Source organism: Paramisgurnus dabryanus, chromosome 16, assembly GCF_030506205.2.
Source record: "Paramisgurnus dabryanus chromosome 16, PD_genome_1.1, whole genome shotgun sequence".
Classification (NCBI taxonomy): domain Eukaryota; kingdom Metazoa; phylum Chordata; class Actinopteri; order Cypriniformes; family Cobitidae; genus Paramisgurnus; species Paramisgurnus dabryanus.
The window spans coordinates 30,765,438-30,778,043 of record NC_133352.1 but is presented as its reverse complement, the minus strand read 5'-3'; the positions used below and the strand labels follow the sequence as shown (position 1 = coordinate 30,778,043).

Below are 12,606 nucleotides of genomic sequence, written 5' to 3'. Positions count from 1 at the left end.
GACCCCCCACACAAACACACACTGACATAATATCTGCATCAGAAAACTTTGTGTCTGAACAGAAAATAGACTAGTTCGATAGAAAATATCGGCTTTAAGTTTAACCAGTTACACCTAATCACACACATATATATATATATATATATATATATATATATATATATATATATATATATATATATATGTATGATTAGTGATTGCCTTTAAATAAACTTTTAATGTTGCAAACTGTAGATTCAACAACACACACACACGCAGTGTGACACGCAGTGGTGAGACTCGCACGGGCGAGCAAAGGAGGGAGGATGGTTGAGAGCTGACATCAAATGTCAATAAACAGCAAATGTCACAAACACAACCTGTCATTAAACATAATAGGGTTGACATAAAACACACTCAGGAAAAACAATCACTCTAAATGACCGGCAATAAAACCATTAAATACTTTCTGTCTAAAGTTGACAACTTGTACAGATTTTGATTGATGGTCCCGCCCCCCTGTCAAAGGGTCATAAAATACGACCTGTCAACGGGGTGGGGGAGGGGGTCATAAAAGTTTGACGAATGGTGCCCCGTTACAACTACTAGTGCTATTAATACAGTTGACTGGGGCAGCGTTATTTATACTTCTAGCCACAAAGCTTTTGGACATTTTGAAGTTTACTCAACTTTGGGCCAAGTAATCAACCAAACTTATTTTATTTTCTTGAGTTTACTCAAATTAGGGTGTGAAACCTACTCAACTCACATTCTATTTGAAAAAAAAAAATTATTTATTTTACTTTGTTATATCACTAATGTTCCCTTTCAGTCGGTCACTACGACGTCACGTCGTGACCGACGAATTGGGAACTCGCTTAGAGAGACCAATCTGCTTCGAATACTACTAAAACGCCAATGAACTTGGCATTGAGATATTTGCATAATGCTGGCGCCGCCCCGCCAGGTGCGTATATAAGCAGCAGGTGCAAATAGGGAAATTAGCTTTTATTCGCTTCGAAAGCCTGCAGTATCTGCTACTGAGAAGCTACTCTACTCTGTTGGGATCTGATTGCTGAAGTTGGTTGTACTAGCAGTACCACAGCGGACGCTTCGCTTATTCCACGGCTCTACATCTGTTTGTTGTTTTTGAGTTTAGTGTGTGCGTTGCCTTCCTGTGCGCTCATCAACTAAGCATCTGAGTGAATTTCCCTAAAAGAGTGATACGAGAGAGCTTTGTGCCTTGTTAAAGGCAGCCACTCTCTCGTATATCCGGACATCAGCGTCCTTTTCAGGATGGCTTTTCGTTCGTGCGATCTTGGGTGCGGCAAATACATGGGTCCGAAGGACGGTCACGAGCGTTGTCTTTCGTGTTTGGGCATCGAGCACGCAGAGGCAGCGTTCGCTGGGGGTAAGTGTTCTCACTGCGAGAGCATGTCCCTTGTGGATTTGCGGAGACGGTTGTCTTTCCTCCGGGAAAAGCGCAACCCTCATCATGCGAGTGCTGAACGCCGCCACGGTGCGGCTGTAAAGCTCTCAAAGGACGACCTCCGCATCACTGTGCTGAGCCGGTCGGGGGATTCGTCCTCATGCTCTCAGCCTCCTCATCCACAGCCGGTTGATGTGCCTATGGAGACTTCAGCGTCGTGTTCTACGATGTCTCTAGAATCCATTGTGCCTCCCTCCGGGTCCACCGACGCCGCAGCATCCGAGGGTGGGCCTCCTCCCCCTGACGTGGACCCCGACGCCCTTCCTCCCTCTGGTCGGGTTGGGACGCCGGAGTTCGATCCAGAGATGGTGGCCGTGCTCGCTCGAGCGGCGGAGACCGTAGGGTTAGAGTGGGTTCCCCCCCCTCAGCCCGAGCCGTCCCGCCTGGATGATTGGTTCTTTGGAGCTGCCCGGGTGTCACAACCCTCTCCACCGGTGCCTTTCTTCCCCGAGGTGCACGAGGAGCTGACTAGAACCTGGAAGTCGCCGTTTTCCATGAGATTACGGCCGTTTCAGCCCTCCCCCCTCACCTCCCTCACAAGCGGAGCCGCTAAGGGTTACACGGGGATCCCTCCCGTGGAGCGTGCTGTCGCGATGCAACTGTGTCCGGCTCACGCTCCCTCTTGGAAGGACCGCCCAACCCTCCCCTCTCGTGCCTGCAGACAGTCCTCCGGTTTAACGGGCGCTGCCCACCAGGCATGTGGAGAGGCGGCTTCAGCCCTGCACGCAATGGCGTTGCTGCAGGTTCATCAAGCGAAGGCCTTGAGGGATCTGCACGAGGGAGGACACGACTCGCCTGTCCTTTCGGAGCTCCGGGCTGCCACTGATCTGGCTCTTCGCGCTACGAAGGTGACAGCGCAGGCGATTGGTCGTGCCATGTCCACGATGGTGGTCCAGGAACGCCACTTATGGCTATGTCTGGCGGACATGTCGGATGCGGAGAAGAACAAGTTCTTAGACACTCCCGTGTCCCAGGCTGGTCTCTTCGGTGAGTCGGTGGAGTCTTTTGCCCAGCAGTTCTCCGCCGCCCAGAAGCAGACGGAGGCGATCGCTCAGATCATGCCCCGGCGCAAGCGACCTGCATCTCGCCCTCCAGCGCCGGCGGCCCCGTCTGCTCCTCGCCGAGGGCGCCCTGCGGCGGCTGCCTCCACCCCCCCCACTAGAACATCTTCCAGGCCACGGAGGGGGAACAGCCGTCGGCAGCCCGCCCCGCCCGCCCCACCCGCTTCCCGTGGTAAACGGAAATCGAAGCGGCCCTGAGACGGGCGACCTGGATACGGATGGGATCACTCTACGGGAGACGGTGATGGCATCGCTCCCTCCACCGGTAGAGGGCCGGGTGGAGAATCTTTGGTTTCGTTTTGTTCTGTTCCGCCGGCTTCTCAGCCGGCACCCACAAAACCACAAAAAGAGTGCATTCCTATTCCTTCTCCAGGTCTCCAGAGGATCGAGAGAGATGTGAGCGGGCATTTACGTGCTCTTCCTCCCTCTCCTCTATCGCCAGCGGGTGTCCTGAGGAGTTCCAGCTCTCCGCTGAGGAGACGGGACCACCAGCACCCTCCTCGGAGTCTGTGCTCTCCGCTGAGGAGACCAGACGACCGTCACCCTCAGCGGGCTCAGGTCAGTGTCACACACACATACTGTAGATGCTTATGCTGTCACAGCAGACGCACCGGCAGTCCCACCTGTCTCGCTTCGCTGCCCCACCGCGGGTACTTCGGTAGTGTCGTTAATTCTCCTCGTACGGTGCCTGGGTGCTTGGCTTCAGTTCCCAGCCCGTTTCGTTGGGTTTTACGCACAATCCGCCTCGGTTACAAGATCCGGCACACCCCAAAATTCTCGGGCTTTCGTTTCACTGTGGTGAAAGCGCCCGATGCACATGTACTGCGTGCAAAGGTCGATGTCCTGTTGGCGAAGGATGTATCGAGCCGGTCCCTCTTACCGAGATGATGATGATGATAGGGTTTTTCCAGCCTTTATCTCATAGTACCCAAAATACGCGGCGGGTTACGATCGATTTGATTTACGCACCGGCTCTACAAAGGTGTTCTTTTGGACGATAACGCCGAGGCTCGTATTTCAATATTCAGATCGTTTGCAGCCTTAGACCTGTAAGACGTGTACTTTATGTGTCCATCTCCCCTCGCTTTAGACCGTTTTTCGCTCTGCGTCGTGGGGTGGGCATATTAATACTAAGTACATCATTCGAGCTGTCTCTCTCTCTCCGTGTCTCCATGTGCTAGTCACGGCTTTAAAATATCAGAGAGAGGGTTGTTCGCATTCTGCTTTTATGTACGTCGACTTATAATAGCCCGTTCTTGGCAGACGTGCGCGAACACAGAGTTAATGCTTCGGCATCTCGCTCGTTTATGTCTTCAGGTCGACTGGGAAAGAGTACTTTGCCCCGTGCAGAGGATCCTTTTTCTCAGTATGGAAACTAGACTCGATCGACTAAATGGCGTGTTTTACAAGAGCGCGCAACCAGTCAGTTCTGACTTGCCTCGGTTTAATTCGAGGGAAGTACGCGGTCCCTCTGAAACAATTTCAGAAGCTCCTGGACATATGACAGCATGCTGCGGCTGTGACACCGCCCGAGCTGCTTCATATGAGACCGCTTCAGCGTTGGCTTACGATCGAGTCTCGAGGAGAGCGTGGCGCACCGGGATACACCGTGTAAACATTACACCTGCGTGTCATTCCAACTTCCCCGTGGTAGACCCGGCATTTCCGATAGACAATGCGCCCCTGAAAGGTCTCCTGGCATTCTGTAGCATGTATGCCCTTAGCACGGGATGATCGCCACGTATGACGGGCTTGCAGTCTCAGGGGTGTGCATAGCACCCCAACTGCCGCGAGCGGTGCGCTGTATATCTGGGACTTGTACGCTCCGCTGTGGAGATGCGAGGGAAGGATGTATTAGCCGACACCGACAACATTGCGACTGTTGCGTTATTTACCGTTAAGGCGGTTTTGCGCTCTCGTCACCTGTCGCATCTCGCTCGTCATCTCCTCCTTTGGAGTCAGAAGCATCTGAGGTCCCTTCGTGCCATTCACATTCCGGGCTCGCTCAATACAGCAGCGGACGCGCTTCCCGAGCTGCGCGCCCTGGCGAATGGCGACTCCACCCCCAGACGGTCCAGCTAATTTGGAAGAAGTTCGCTCGTGCGCAGACAGACCTGTTTGCGTCGCCGGACGATACCCACTGTCGCCTATTTTATTCACTAACCGAGGGCAGCCTCGGCGTGGACGCATTGGCACACAGCTGGCCTCGGGGGATGCGCAAATACGCATTCCTTCCAGTGAGCTTAATCGCACAGACACTGTGCAAAGTCAGGCAGGACGAGGAGAGCCTTTTATTAATCGTCCGTACTGGACGACTGGGAATTGGTTTTTCATAGTTAATGCTCCTCGCGACAGCCCTCCCTGGCGGATTCCCCTGAGGAAGGACTTTCTTTCTTAGGAAGGGGCACATTGGCACTCGCGCCCCGACCCGTGGGATCTCCATGTATGGTCGTTGAGCGCGCGCAAGGTTTAGGTGATTTATCGCAAACGGTATCTAACACCATCGACGCGGTTCGAGCACCGTCCACAAGACGGGCTTACGCGCTTAATGAAACCTTTTTCGTCACCTGGTGCTCTTTGCAACGCGAGGACCCCAGAGAATGCCCCATTAACATTGTGCTTTATATCTTCAACATAGGTTAGATGGTAGGCTGTCCCTTCGCCATTAAAGTTGATATTGCCGCTATTTCTGCTCGTCACTCACTCACTTATCAACGGCAGATCAGTTGGCCAGCATGATTTGGTTATTACTATAAGAGGCGCTCGCAGGCTAAACCCCTCGCGCCCTCCTTCTATTCCTCCTTGGGACCTGTCCATGGTGCTGAAAGCCCTTCAGGCCCCCCCGTTCGAGCCTTTGCAGTCTGCGAGTCTGAAGCTTTTATCAATGAAAGCTCTGACCCTGCTAGCTTTGGCCTCAGTGAAGAGAGTAGGGGATTTATATGCATTCTCTGTTGACGATTCGTGCCTTCAGTTTGGTCCTGCTGCCTCGAGTGTAACATTGAGGCCCAGACCAGGCTACGTGCCCAAAGTTCCCACCACTCCTTTCAGAGATCAGGTGGTGAGCTTGCAAGCGCTGCCCCCGGAGGAGGCAGACCCAACCATGGCTTTGTTGTGCCCCGTACGCGCACTGCGATTCTACGTGGTCCGCACGCAAAGCCTCAGGACCTCAGACCAGCTCTTTGTTTGTTATGGTGGCCAGCAGAAAGGGAAAGCTGTCACTAAGCAGAGGATGTCTCATTGGATAGTTGATACTATCGCCCTGGCTTATAATCTTCAGGGTATTCCTTGCCCCTTTAATTTGAGAGCGCACTCCACACGGAGTGTTGCCTCATCTTGGGCTCTCGCTCGTGGTTCCTCGCTAACAGACATCTGCAGAGCTGCTGGTTGGGCGACACCTAATACGTTCATTAAATTCTACAGTGTTCGTATCGAGCCTGTATCCTCTCGTGTTCTTTCCTCACCAGGGGGAGCACGGAGAACAGTCTCGCAGGTCGGCTTGCAGCCTCCAACTGATGCTTCATAACTGTGTCAGTATGGAAGGCCTTCAGAACAAAAATGCGTAATGGTTTGAATTGTTCTTCCTCCGCTGCCTTGGCAGCCTTTGTTGCGGAGCATTGGCTGTCAGCCTTTCACTAGCTGTATCCTCGCGAACCTACGTGTCTGGCTCGGGCTCCACATTGTGTCCCACCGGGTTCCATTGTGAGTATTTTTCCGTGGGGTTAATCCTACTAGCCCACGTTTCCCTTAGCAGAGCACTGCTTTGCTTACACAGCCACGGCTGTCTTATTTCCTCAACTACGGTTGACTTTCGCCCACCATTAGCCCTTAAGACGGGTGGTGGCTTCCGCAGCGTTCCTATCCCGCTCAGGTAGGGCGCTTCCCAGTCGCTGGCACTTCTGTGGGGTTAAAGGAACATCTAGTGCCCGGCCTTCTGCCTTAAAACCTACCTCCTCCTCCTTAAGTGGAACCGGAGGGCTTTTACGCAGTCACTGGAAGAGGTCAGCCCCTAGTGGCGTTTTGGTAGGGATTCCCAATTCGTCGGTCACGACGTGACGTCGTAGTGACCGACTGAAAGGGAACGTCTCGGTTACGGATGTAACCCTCGTTCCCTGAAGGAGGGAACGGAGACGTCACGTCCCGTCGCCACAGGTGCTGCCACCTGCTGTTACGGCCGGTCACACTTTCCGGCTTTCTCAGCGAATAAGAAGCTAATTTCCCTATTTGCACCTGCTGCTTATATACGCACCTGGCGGGGCGGCGCCAGCATTATGCAAATATCTCAATGCCAAGTTCATTGGCGTTTTAGTAGTATTCGAAGCAGATTGGTCTCTCTAAGCGAGTTCCCAATTCGTCGGTCACGACGTGACGTCTCCGTTCCCTCCTTCAGGGAACGAGGGTTACATCCGTAACCGAGACGTTTCATTGGTATAGTACTGTGACATGGACACTGTACAAACAAATCATCAAACATAATTTATAAAATAAACAACTACATACAACTCGAAAACTAACAGATACAACAACAGCAGCAGCATAAATAAACCCAACAAACAATAACACAACAAACAGTCATCTTTATTACCGCTGCAATCCACGCTGGGAACTTGTAAAGTCTTGATTAATGTAAAGTGTTTAAACACATGAGTATCTATGTCCAGTTAACAAAATCTTTTATTCGCAACAAGCTGATGACTAATTTTATTCAGTAAACATCTCACATGTCGTCTTAGACGTTTCGAAAGTCGGCCCTTTCTTGGCACTGCTTTGGTGATTTGTGATGGATCTTCTTGATTTAAACACTTGAATGTCACTTTCCCTAATCTATGATTTTCTTTTACTTTTCTATAGATATTCTTAATTATGTAGCCATTTGGTGTTCATTTTCCTTTAGATTCACGGACTTAACCCATTAAGAATGTGATTTTTATCCAAAAGATCACAGAAATATTTTAATTTACAGGTGGATGTCAAATAAGATAAATGTCTACTTATTAAGTCAATTGCTATATATTTCATGTCCAAATTATTTCCCAAAATAATCCAAAATCACCATATAATAAATGATTGGGTTTTGTTGTTTTAAAATACAAAACAGAATGACATTTCCATCTACCATCTGTATTTCAGTATAATTATGGAAGAATTGTTCAGGGTTTTGAATACTTTTACAAGACTAAATATAATTCTGCACTTGACTTCAGTGAGTCTATAACAGTGTGCTTACTTTTATTATCGAATCATAACACAGTAGAGAAAGAAAGACTTTCATATGCTTTATTTATGCTTTATTGTAGACTTTGAAAAAAGTCCAGAACAAACATTCAATGATCATTCATTTATTATAGATTTTGAATGTTGGCCTCTTGGTCTGGTATTGCATGCACCAATTTTGATGATTCTTATGTCATCTCCTGTTTCCCTATAAAACAGTAAAAGAAACTGTTGACTGTCTGGTTTCACATAACAACATGACAATTGTGTTCAATGAAACTCCATTTTAAAACATTATGAGCTTTTAAATGATAAATAAATGAAACACAAATGTAATGTTACCTTATTTTGCCACACAGTGAGCACACATTGCTATATGTGACTTGATCAGCGCCACACACAGGCTCATATTCCCTCGTGCAAAAATTTGGGGAAAAGATTGTGCAGTCAGGCTGTAAAGAGATGTACAAGTACATAACATAAACACACATTTTCTGGGAATATTTAATGAAATAGTGCAGATGAATATTATCATATACTCACTTTTATACCAGGCCCACGAGAAGAGAAGGCACTTTCTATGGCTGTCCAAAGAAATGTAAAAGACAAACGTTCACTTTATTACTTGAAATAATGCATCCAACAAAGGTGTGGTTTGAAAAATAAATCATGATTATAACTCAGATAAACATAAAATAAAAATAATAATAACAACTGGTAATTAAAAAAAAATCTTTGGTTATACTCACCGACTGCAAAGAGCATCAGCAGAAGAATTTTTGCCATCATGATTCAGAGATCGAGAGATCGATATTGTGTGTAGTTGGCAGCTCCTTTTATTGCACATTTGTCCCACCCTCAGAGTTGCACAAGTATAATGGGCGTTTCATTTGATTAAGCTTTTTATCATATGAAAAACTTTGATAAGAAGAAACTTTCTTCATGTGCAATTAATTATGAAAAAATAAGAAAATTAAAAAAATCTAATTAAGTTATGTTTAGACACAATAATGGAACAATGCTGAGACAATCTAGAAATATAAAAATCTTCAAAAATATTACATTTTTAACCATGATAATATAAACAAAGAGTACAGTTAATAACAGAAATATTAATATTTATTTGATGAATATGAACCATTTATATTTGCAAAGATTATGACAGAGAAAAGTTTACTTATTTACAATTGTGTCAATGTGCACTGTTTCAAATCGATCTGTACTTTTGTCAAATTGTGCAATAAGTGTGAAATTTACCAAGACTTTTGTTTTGAATATTAGACTCACTTTTTATTTGTTGTACATCAGAAAAATGGCTAACACCTTACAGAAAGGTTGTATTTGTTAACATTTATTAATATATTAGCTAATAGGAACTAACAATGAACAATATATTTTTACAATGTTTATTAATCTTTGCTAATGTTAATTAATACAGATACAATTGTTCATTATTTGCTCATGTTAGTTCATTGTTAACAGATACAACTTCTGAGTTTAGAAATATTAGTTAATGTTAAAACTAGGATTATTAAATTCTGCTAAAATGTTTGGTAATTCAAAGTTCATGTAACTAATGAAGTTTACTAAAGTTAATGAACTAATTAACTGAAAAATGTTTTATAATGTACCTATTTATTATTTAATTGCACTTTTATTTAAAGTTTCTCTCTTGACATTAGTAAGTAAAATGTATCAAATGCTTTAAGTATTTAAAGACAACTTCTATATAAATTTGGTCAGAGACGTTTAGCCCCCTTCAAATTTATAAGCCACATGTATTTGAAAAACCATATAAGGGTTTAAAGGTATGTTTTTGTGTTTTCTCACAATTTCTCTCTTCCTTCTTTTTAAGGTGTTACAAATTAAGCAATCAATTTCACAATAAACCGCTCAAATGAAATACAATGACTAATGATTTATAATTGAGCAAAAAACTCAGCACTCTAAAAACAGATGTGTTAAAAACATCTCTGTGTCATTATTGGAACAACACATTTTGTGTTATTTTTAACACAACTTGTGTTGTCCCTTTCATTTATTTTTACACAAAATAAAACATAAATGTGTTAAATGGCATGACACAAACTATGTGTAAAAAATGAACACATCATTTTTAGAGTGCACTGTCTTTACTTTAGGATTGAATCATAATGGACCCAACATGAGAGAAACTGTCAAGTTACAGTCTCTTTAGAAACACATAAGACAATCTCATTTTAATAGCTTGTAAGTTATTATCATAATACATGTGAACGTGTAAGATTAACACAGTTTGACGTCCTAACTGTTTAACATAATTGAACATTTTCTTAAAATGACTTTTTTTAACTTTTTGGATCTATGTAATTCAATGTACACTGGTTCAGCACAATTGAATCAAGTTTTGTTCAAATTAAATTAACATTATTGTTAATTTTATTTTTATTTTTATAAAAATTAATTTGAATCATGTGGACCCAGTGTCCATAAGTTTTTTTTAATGTACATTCAATGAACTTTATTCAATTAGATCTATAATAAGATTTAGGTCTATGCAATAATAGAATAGCAACAAACACTGATCTCAGTAATAATAGGCTATAGTTATTGCTCATCAATCACTTATAAGCACAAAACTCAAAAATATAACACAAACTTTTCTAAATCTCTAACAGAAACGGTTAACATACACTTCAGTTACCCAAGTTGCTATTATTTTATGTACATTTTAAAGATTGTGGTGTGTGTTGTTTTTAATAATTCAATGAATACATCGATTTGAAATGCTGAAGTTTTGTTTCTGAACAGCAGATGGCAGCAGGAGATTTGATTGTTGAACAATGTTTTAAAATGAGATCCCATTGTGGATGTCCATGATAACTGGTTTCTTAATGGTTAAAGATAGATCTGCTTTAATGTAGAGGAAATATGAAGCAATTTAAGCTGCATTTTATTGCATTGGATGTGTACATGTACTTATCTAGCCTATATTTTGGGGACAAACTTGTATCCAAAAGTAAGCAAAAACCTGTGACAAAACCACACGGGATGTCTTAATTCATAAAAGCACCATAAAAATATAGTAAATAAAGTTTTTTAAATTGTAAAAATGCTGATTTTTTAAATTTATAACTAGTGTATAAAAACAGTAGAAGTCTATGGAAGTCCTCATTTAGATGGATAAGTAAGTGTGTGTGTGCGTGCGTGTGTGTGTGTGTGTGTGTGTGTGTGTGTGTGTGTGTGTGTGTGTGTGTGTGTGTGTGTATGTGTGTGTGTGTGTGTGTGTGTGCGTGTGTGTGTGTGCGTGTGTGTGTGTGCGTGTGTGTGTGTGCGTGTGTGTGTGTGCGTGCGTGCGTGCGTGTGTGTGTGTGTTGAAAAATTTGAGGTGTAAAGGTTATAGATAAGTAAACCAACATAACACTTTTTTTTTAAGAATTAGCATAAAAACAGAGAAGAAACCATTTATCATCGTTTTGTAAATCATGACTTTCGAACTTTATCTCTTGTTCGTAAATTAAACTGTTGCCTGGCAACAGACCCATACAGCTGTCCAATGACGGGTTGTTAAATGAAGATCTGAGCTTTATTGTTCCCGAAAGCTTCCTCATCCCCCAGAGCAAGAGTTTCAAAACTGTCCAACCTCACAAAAACATCACATTCCTCCAACCACTGAATGATGGAATTTTCATCCGAATTGCTTTCATAATTTTGAGTTTCTTTTAAAGAAAATAATTTTTCTGGGCTCAGATATGAATCCTGCACTAACCAGAAGATTAGGAAAATAATCTTCAAGGATATTCTTGAAATTCTAACAGTGACATTTCATTTTTTAAAAACATTTGAAGGTCTGCTGAAAACTATTTGTTATAAAATATAAAGTGCTTGTTTTTATATATATATATATATATATATATATATATATATATATATATATATATATATATATTTCTCTAAGTAAAAGTTTTTCCATTAAATGGATAGTTCACCCAATAATGAAAATTCTGTCATTATTTACTCACCATCAAGTTATTATAAACCTGTATGAATTTCTTTGGTCATCAAACACAGGAGCACCATTGACTTCCAGTAGGAAAGAAAAAATAGTATGGAAGTCATTGGTGCTTAAAAACTGTTAAAATATCTTGCTTTGTGTTCAGCAGAACAAATACATTTATACAGGTGTGTAACAGCTTGATTGTGAATTTTCATTTTTGGTGAACTATCACTTTAAGATCAGTTACAAATTATGATGTGACATTCAATGAGATCCCTTTGTGATGTATTAGAGCAATGAGAGATATATCATACGAGTTATTTGAAAGACTTTTAGTGAAAATTTTCAACACCATTGTCTCTTAAACTTTTTGCCTTCCAGGGAGGAAAATTAAATTGATTGATATCTCTTTAAAATCTCATTTGTTTCTCTCAGACAGCAGTAAAATTAAATGGCCTTTAAATTGAGATTTTCACAAATGAGTTTCAGAGAAATCGACAATGTCTCAAACTTTGATCAAATTTACAAAGATTCTAAAGTCTTTAACCCCAAGGTCCAGTTTCAGAGACAAGTCTTAGATTAAACCAGGATTAGGCCTTTCGTAAATTAGGACTTTTATAAATATGGTGTGCATCTTAAGAAAAAATAATGACAATAATATATTTTAAAGGGGACATTAAACTTAGACTTTTTTAAGATGTTAAATTAATCTTTGTTGTCCCCGAAGTACATATGTGAAGTTTTAGCTCAAAATACCATTACCATAGACAATTTATTATAACATTTCAAAATTTACACTTTGTAGGTGTGAGCAAAAATGTGCCGTTTTTGGATGTGTCCTTTTAAATGCAACTGAGCTGATCTATGCACTAAATGCCAGTGCTGTGATT

At 42.8% G+C, this 12,606-nt stretch overlaps 1 long non-coding RNA gene across 1 annotated transcript; it reads right to left on the bottom strand.

Annotated features, from left to right (window-relative positions):
- Positions 1–7,792: 7,792 nt before the first annotated feature.
- On the bottom strand, positions 7,793–8,552 carry LOC135752462 (uncharacterized). The gene is made up of 4 exons (XR_010533169.1): positions 8,490–8,552; positions 8,284–8,324; positions 8,083–8,192; positions 7,793–7,948 (listed from the first exon to the last, which is right to left on the bottom strand). It is a non-coding gene; the product is annotated as an uncharacterized lncRNA (long non-coding RNA).
- Between the last annotated feature and the right edge of the window lie 4,054 nt (positions 8,553–12,606).